An 8,726-nucleotide genomic window follows, 5' to 3' on the forward strand; every position below is an offset into this window, starting at 1 on the left:
CTCGATAATTACTCACACCATATCACCACCATCACGTCCTAGCCATTCCGACTTACGAGCGCAAAGCCCATCAATCTCACCAACCTACATAAGGTTGTCCATTCAAACACATTCACATTAGCAACACATGCTAAAGTTACATGACAGCACATAAGCATTAAATTCAATACTCAGTTCCAACCATCCCTAATTTTATATGTCCTACACATGGAATATTCGGAATCACCCAAGTGCCATGCTTCGAACATAGTGGTAATTAGGCGTCCCCAATTAACCACAGAAGGATGGACGGATAAACCGTGATATCCCTCCTACCCGGGATAGCAACTATACTCAATTGCAACTGTACTCAGTTGCATCATATTGACTGGCCCGTGTTTGAAATTAAGATTGGGTGAGGTTGGGATAGGTGGGACAAAACCGTTCAGATATCCATTTAAGAATTGACAAAAAGAGTATAACTATTCTGGAAGAGAATGCTATTTTATTGTAAAAATAAAAGAAACTTTAAATGATATGAATGGTTGGTTAAATAAAGTCAACACATACCTCCATTGCTGTGGTGGGATTGAAATTATCTGTCAAAACAATTTAACACTCCAAGAGATGTGAATCGTTATGCTTTCTTTGGATAAGGAATATAAAGTTCTTAAAGATAATTCAAGAGAAACTTAACATCATAATAATGAAAGATAAATTGATTATGGATACAAGATAATAGATAATAACCTTGAGTGTTGAAAAGTTATTTGAGAGGATGTGAGATTATAAATAAACAATAGATAGAAATGACTATTCAATACATTGAAAGTTTAAATACAAATATAAATATGAATGACTAGCAACAATTCTAACAATCTTGATTAATAAAATGAAAACTTGAATTTAACTATTTACTAATAATTCACTCTTATGAATGAAAATAAACAAAGTTCAAGACATAAAAGAAAGATAGATCAAATTAAACAGAACAAAATAAACTTGTACAAAATGTAAGTCATAATTTCATTGAGGTTTGTATAAATATCTTTCTAAGATATTTATAGCAAGAATCTCTCAAATTTGAGGAAAGCAATCCTTAACTATAATTTTTATTGAATCAATATAATTAAATTCTCAAGAAATTTCACTCACATAACACGTGCTATCACTATCTTCACTAGGCTCAATTAGATCCCATAGCCCTTTTCTCATTAATGTGTACATGGTTTTCATTTGCCAAGTGCAGAAGTTATCCCCATTAAATTTAGAACGAGAAATGGCAAGAATTTGAAATTTGGACCACAAGTGGAAAGATTGGATAAGATTGAGATTAATGGATAATTAGATGATTGGTGAGGTAATTAGACTAATGTGAGCTAAATCTAAGCTAATGGAGAGGGGTGGGTCTGATACCATGTCAAAAAAGATGAACCCTGACCATGTATGGCTATAGTGTGTTTATAATTATCGTGATTAAAGAACACTAATCTTATGGTGGGTGCAATTAACAACATAATGATGATGAAAAGATTATGCTAACTAAGCTTAAGACTCAAGCACAATTAGGTTACAAGATTGAGACTTGTACTCATAAAGAGGTTGGAGAGCTTGCTTCATATTTTATTGCTTGAAATGGTCTCTTTTTATATGAGGAGGTACACTCTTGGGCTTGTACATATTTTATTGCTTCATATTTTATTGCTTGAAATGGTCTCTTTTTATATGAGGAGGTACACTCTTGGGCTTGTACATCAATGTGGGATAAGTCTTCACTCTTCTCTCTAGCTCACATGTCACCTCAAATCTCAACATCTCTCTCTCTCTCTCTCTCTCTCTCTCTCTCTCTCTCACACACACACACACACACACACACAATGTGTATATAGGTGTGCTCATTAGCGCAGATATCTCATATGCGAACTTTAATTAAGACTAAGAAGTAATTCAAAAAGTTCACAAAAAGCTCAATATGTCCCTCCCCCCTCCCTCTCTTCCCCCCCACACAACCCCCCCTTCTCTCTCTCTCTCTCTCTCTCTCTCTCTCTCTCTCTCTCTCACACACACACACACACACACACACACACACACTTGTATATTTGTCATTAAATGCGCTCGCATACCCACCTCATGCAGACTTCAATTGAGACTAAGAAAGGATTCAAAAAGTCCATATAAAAAGCTAAAAAGTAGACAAATTTTTAATGCATGCCAACTAGATGAAGCACAAAGGATCTTTTTTCAATCGAGTAATGAGGACTATATAAAGATGGGCTAAAAATAAATAAATATTTTTTTTTGGGGTGTGCATGGGGTAGGGACGGGGGAGGGGGGATGGGTGGGTCAAATCAACTCATTTAAGGTAGCATACCTTACAGTAAAGCCACAAAAGTCATGCACGTCTTTTAGTAAACATTTTTTAGCAAATCAAGACCATATACTTATTACTTTTGGTAATTTATTCATTTTTAACATCTTACAACTTTATTGTATCATGCGTTTGCTTCTATATTTTGATTTTCTAGATGGTAGAACCTTTTTTTTGGGGGGGGGGAGTGTTAAGACAAAATCAGTGTTAGAATTAAAGGAGTACCATTTATCACAACTTTCTTACCTCATCTTCATATCCGTCTTTAATTTTATCTTTACCTTTCTCTTATTACTTTCCTCTTACAACTTTATTGTATCATGCATTTACTTCTATATTTTGATTTTCCAGATGGTAGAACCTTTTTTTTGGGGGGAGAGAGAGAGAGATAGAGAGAGTGTGTGTGTTAAGACATAATCAGTGTTAGAATTAAAGGAGTACCATTTATCACAACTTTCTTACCTCATCTTCATATCCGTCTTTAATGTTATCTTTGCCTTTCTCTTATTACTTTCCTCTTACTTCCATTTCGCTTCCTCTTAAAAGGGCAACTAGTGATTAAAGTAGAGAATTTGTGGTGCAAGGTGGGTATGAATGAAAGGAAAGCTTACTTTCATGCTTCTTTTTTAGCATCCTTAGGTGGGAGTGAGTAGCATGTACCCCACGTAAGTTAGTGGTGTAGAAAGGTGAAATTACATGAAGCCAATGATAATTACGAGGTGGCAAAATGGGTCTCCCACTTAGTATCATAATTTGTCAATTTTATACATGAGGGGAAAAGATTAATTTTAAAAAAATGTGATAATACTTACAAATTTTGCACGGAATCATCTCTTCCATGCGTAAATAGAGAGGAAGCAAAGAGAATGTGAGGAGGGTATGCAAGGATATCCCTGCTAGCTCTTAGGCAAGACTCAACAAAAGCCCTTTAGAGAGATTTTTCACTTCATTAAATGCTATCACATTTTTCTCATGCCACCTCTCTTTTCTCATTGTCTGTAATTTTGTTTGAATGCTTAAATTTTCTTTTAGAAGTTTTTATCTCAAAGGGGACAACCAATATTTGAAGTAGTCAACCCCCTTCAATGGGGGTGAACTCTTACAAGCTGGCACACCATTGAGTCAATCAATCACAAGCGTGCAAGTGAGAGTACATAGATGCCCAATAATGAATTTAGATAATTGTGTTTATCAAATATCATATCTCTTTCTTCATGTTATAGGATTGCTTTAGAATTTTGAGAGGGGATTTGTCTACGTTGGGCATGAGTGGGGAGGAGGCAAAGGAGGAGTGCTAAAGCATGGAGCTAGAGCATGATGAGAAGGGGATTTCAATGAAGGAATTTATAGCATCTAATGATGACTAGATCATAGAAGTGTGTGTTTTGATGATATAAGTAACTTCCTGAACTAGACTCCAATGGATTTGAGTGCAATGTAACAACATACAATGCACATGTGCTATCACATACCACCTTCTCATCCATCACATAGGCCCATGAGCTTTGATGTACGTGGCGATGCACTTGGTCCTAGGTGCATACTATCGACATGCTATCGTGTCGGTCCAGCTCCGTGTAAGGAAACCAAGGCCGGTTACACACACGATCACGACCCATATAGGCAAAAATGTTGGTTTGCAAGTCCACATACATAAAAGCTAATACATAAATTAATGCATACATAAAAACGTGTGTAAACATAAATTAAAATCGGGATTACGTGGAGGGACACTGACAGGTGGCGGTAAGGAGACGGTCTTGTGACGTTATAAAAAGGCACCGCGTCCGCCACATTTTTCTTAGCGGAACCTTTCGCTTCCAAAGGCGGTTTCCTCGCGCATTGTACAGAAGGCTTTCATCTTCTACGCCATCGCCAGGTTTGATCATTGTGTTTCTTTCGTTATTCTGTTGGTTTTTGTATCTTCCTTTGCATGAGAGATCTGTAGAGCTGCCATGGCGACCTTGTAACTTCCTCTCTGGCCTGCAAGCTATGGCGCTCCCCCTGTATTTATAAAACAGAAGCGTAGATGAACGTTTTTTGCATTAGTCCAGCAACTCTCCATGCTTCCGTAGTTTTTTGCATCAGGAAACCAGTTCTGCTTGTATGTTGCTCCGTGGCTTTTTGAGCAGAAAAGCAGCTCTGCGGGAGCCTTTCCTTTAGCAAGGGAGCAATCCCCCACAGGGCACGGATTGCCCATGTTTTTTTAGAAACCCTCGTTGTTCGAATCGATGGCTTCCTTTTCAATTTGAGAGAGGACGCATCAGATTGGTTTGAATAGGTTTTCGTTTCTTTGCCTTCTCAGACATCACGATAGAAAATCAAACAGGATATTGTCATGAACTCCTTGCTGCCTTAAATGTTCGATTAGGAGTCTATGACTCATCCGCTTCTTTGGTGCTCATTTGTTGCTTCATCTCACATCTGGTGCATTTTTCGCCAGCCTCATGTTGTGTTAATGTCCGTTTGGACATGTTCGTGTCCATTTGCTTCTGTGATAGGGTGTTTTTGTGATGATAACTGCATGAACAGCCAGCAGCTATGCTCCACTTCGATCAGCCACAGCCATTTTCATGATGGGATTTTTTTTTTTTTGAATATTCTGATCCCGTTTGTCTGTCTGATGCCTTCTCGGAGAGAGTTGCGATCTCTAGTCCCAAACATCGCACAGGTAAAGCACAGCATTTCAAGGATTACTTTGCAAAAACTTAATCTTGTTCGAATATGCAGTAGAATCTATGAAGCTTCATCGTTAACTTATACTTTGCAGGTTGGATGGATCGAATTGGTGGTGGATAATGTGGGATTGAATGCTGCTTTATGTGCCATTTTTGTATATTGATTTTTGCTTGAATGTGCAGATCTTGTTTAGTTCGAACTGGCTAACCTCTCAGAAACACTGGAGCGAAAGAACTGGCAAGTAGTACTTGCCTTTTATGAGGCACTAGCTGCAGGCGATGCAGAAGCTGTGCAGGGGCTATTAGTCTCGGATGATCTAGAGTGGCGGTTTCATGGTCCTCCATCGCACCAATATTTGATGCGATCACTAACGGGAGCTGCAACGCATGACAGTTACGTGTTCAATCCGGTTTCCTTGCGTGCCATCGGTGACAAGGTCTTTGCAGAGGGGAAAAGTGAGACACTTGACAGCAGCGAGTGTTGGGTGCACGTGTGGACTGTGAAGGCAGGGAAGATTACACAGCTCAGAGAGTATTTCAATACTGCTCTTACTGTTGTGGAGCCTTCTACAGTCAACGCTGCACAGGACTACCTGTGGCAAAGCCAGTTGGGAAAAGGCATCAGGAAATCTATTCCATCTCTCATCTTAGCAATTTGATCTGATTTTGCAGCTTCAAGTTGTTTTGGGTATCAATAAAAAGGGGAGATGTAGACCTTAAGCCGGCCCGTCACCAGAGACTTCAGTGGTGGTGGCTTCTAGTTTTTTTAAGTCTATGTCGATATGATAGCTTTGTGTGTATAGAAGTAAACCTCAACATAAGGGCATATCTATTTCAACAAATAATGGTATTTATTTGTATTCACCTGATGGAGTTATCTACTCCAAACTTATCTACTATGAACTTTATAGGACTCTTGTCTCTTTATTGGACTTATGGTGGTGTGATTTCATCAAATGATGGTTTGGTCACTGTGGAGCTTTTAAAAAAAGGTGAGTTTCATCTTCTAGTTCTTTCAGGGACATGCATATGTGGCTACTTTGGTCTTTTCTAATGTTCAGAAGGGTTCACCTATCGGATTTGTTTCTTTGTCTTACATGTGGGTTTTTGGTTTCTCTAAGCCTTTCACAATTTGCTAGCCACATTGTTGTTAGAAAAATGTTAGGTGGAAAGATCTCTCTCTCTCAGCACACATACATGCGCGAGCATGGTTTTATGAAATTACGGCACAGCCTGTCCATTCTACAGATAGCCTGCCGCTTCCTTAATTAATCTGCTCCTTCCAGTGCGAGGTTTAACTAAATTGGGGAACAGCTTGTCCATTCTACAAACGGTCTGCTCCTTCCTCAGTTATTGTGCCTTGATTAATAGTGCTACCAGGTTTCTGGCTTTTTACATTCACACTATGCCCTGTCAACATCTGCGTGGTCGGTTTACAGCCGGTCCATAGGTCACTGTGTTAATTGCATTCACTGCTTTTAGCGATTATGAAGAAAAAATTGTCATTGCACTGCTGCATGTGGATGAATGCCTAGCCAACCAGATTTAGTCGCTAGTCCCTTTCACTTCTGTTGATCCTTGCAGCTTGACTCTTTATGCATGGATGCATGCTATGCAGCATGCACCATATGATAAGTGACATGATATTGAACACAACCTATGACACTACATAATAGCACATGACAATTGACATGATACATGGCTTATAAAAGAAGGAAAAGGCCTATTCTTGGATTCTATAGTTCTCCGAGAGGAAGTGCACCATCTCTCGTTTTTTAGTGAAGGTATGACATCTGTCATTGAGTTTTTCAGCAAAGGTATTACATCTTTCATTTAGTTTGAGGAATAGATTTAAAATTTCAAGTAGGATGATCTACTTTGCTTCTCTTGCTTGAAGAGTGATAGCCTCACGTGTAGCTACCTAAAGAGTGATAATCTCACGTGTAAGCTGCATGAAGTAGCCTTGAATGGGAGGATTCATCTACCAAATTAAACTCCATGGTGGGGAATTTCAAGTAGGAGTTTTCTTAACAAACCTTGGGACTCCAAAATTAAGTGTCTCAAGTGGACCTCTAGCAATGGTTGCCTTGATTCAACAACTATCTATATCCTAATCATAGCTCTATGTAAAATTGTGAAGTAACACAGTGACATAACAAGATAACAACACCTATTAGTTAGTAGATACAACTCTTCTAGCATAACAATGCCAAGCATTAAAGTCGTACCAAGAGTGGTGTTGTAATTGTCATAAAAAAACTAACATGGCATCTCTCTCAAGGACACATCATGTCATCTCTACGCATTCCTAAAACCTTATCCATCATTAGTATTCTCTATGATATAATCTTCAAGTATAAGATCTATTAATCACTTCAAATGTTAACATGGTTTAACATGCTCAATCTACCAAAAGATGCTTTGTTATCTTTGATTGTTGGAATGAGCACCTATCTTTTGTAAGACAATGTTGGAACATATAAATTGGCTTTACCTTGAGCTTAATGTCAAATATGAGACGAATGTGAGAGAGAGCTTGAGCTCATTGCAAGCAAACATACACACATGAGTAGACAAACATGCAAGAGAGATGGATGGTTGAATTTTCTTTTATTTTCTTCTCTATAATCATTAACGTAAAGAGATAAGAAAACATGCTATAAACAAAATTACTCTTTTATTACAGCATAGAACGGTCGATCCATAGTGTGAACTCCATTACATGAGGTGGCACTATAACTATGTCATAACTTTAGTATATTAAAGTGTGTCTCACTCAATTTGTAAACCACTAGCGATATATCACTTATAATCTCACCAAGCATGCCAGTGACATAAGTGTGGAAGCTATTACTCAGGCAGGTCATCAATGTTCGCAGCACTAGTTAAACTTGATATCTTAACAAAAAAAAGAAAAGTCTAAAGACTTCGTATACAATACATGCTTAGGACTCCAAATTTTCGTCTATTCTCTTCTCTTCTCTTCTCTTCTCTACAACCATTAACATAAAGAGAAGAGTATGTATAATAAGAAAGTACTCTTATGTATAATAGGAAAGTACTCTTCTATTATAACATATAATGATCGGTTCATAGTATGAACTTGATTACATGATTTGGCATTATAATTATGTCATAACTTTAGTACATCAAAGTGGTTGTCACATAACTTGTAAACCATTGGCAATAAATCTCTCATAATCTCACTAACCATGTCAATGGCGTAAGCCTAGAAGGGGCATCAATATTTGCAACACTAGTTGAGCTTGATATCTTAATAGAATAGGAAAAGTCTTAAGGACTTTGTGTACGTACTTTCTTAAGGCTAGTAATAAACATCATACCATTTTTAAGTTTAGCCGGCCTAGTAGGAAAACTAGTCACTTGTATGCAAGGAAAACTAGTCACTTGTATGTAAAGAAAACTAGTCACTTGTATATAAGTCATTTTTTACAATAAGCAGTACACAATCGTTTCCTTGCAATATGATACTTGTGAGATTCCTTGCTTTCCTAATCTTACTTCCTTGTGCATCTTGCATGCTTGATGGAAGCTTGCTAGATAGGTTGGTTTGTAGGTTTTTCTCTTACAATGGCTGCTGCTTCCTCTTTTCTCACCTATTGTGAGAGAGAGCCATCGCGAAGATTATCTCTTCCTTCACCCCGTTGGCAAGGAGCATTTTGGTGTGAGAACTGATTGAG

At 37.9% G+C, this 8,726-nt stretch overlaps 1 pseudogene across 3 annotated transcripts; it reads left to right on the top strand.

Annotated features, from left to right (window-relative positions):
- Window positions 1–4,150: 4,150 nt before the first annotated feature.
- On the top strand, window positions 4,151–5,979 carry LOC147638674 (wound-induced protein 1 pseudogene; annotated as a pseudogene). 3 transcript variants are annotated; one of them, XR_015265954.1, is made up of 3 exons: window positions 4,151–4,226; window positions 4,989–5,018; window positions 5,209–5,979. The product of XR_015265954.1 is annotated as a wound-induced protein 1 pseudogene, transcript variant X2 (transcript). The 3 variants fall into 3 exon arrangements; XR_015265953.1 differs by lacking the exon at window positions 4,989–5,018 and having other exon boundaries at window positions 4,152–4,226; XR_015265955.1 differs by having other exon boundaries at window positions 4,161–5,018; window positions 5,118–5,389.
- Window positions 5,980–8,726: the final 2,747 nt, after the last annotated feature.

The sequence above is a fragment of the Cibotium barometz genome, chromosome 5 (genome assembly GCF_041138505.1).
Source record: "Cibotium barometz isolate CiBa-2024 chromosome 5, ASM4113850v1, whole genome shotgun sequence".
Classification (NCBI taxonomy): Eukaryota; Viridiplantae; Streptophyta; class Polypodiopsida; order Cyatheales; family Cibotiaceae; genus Cibotium; species Cibotium barometz.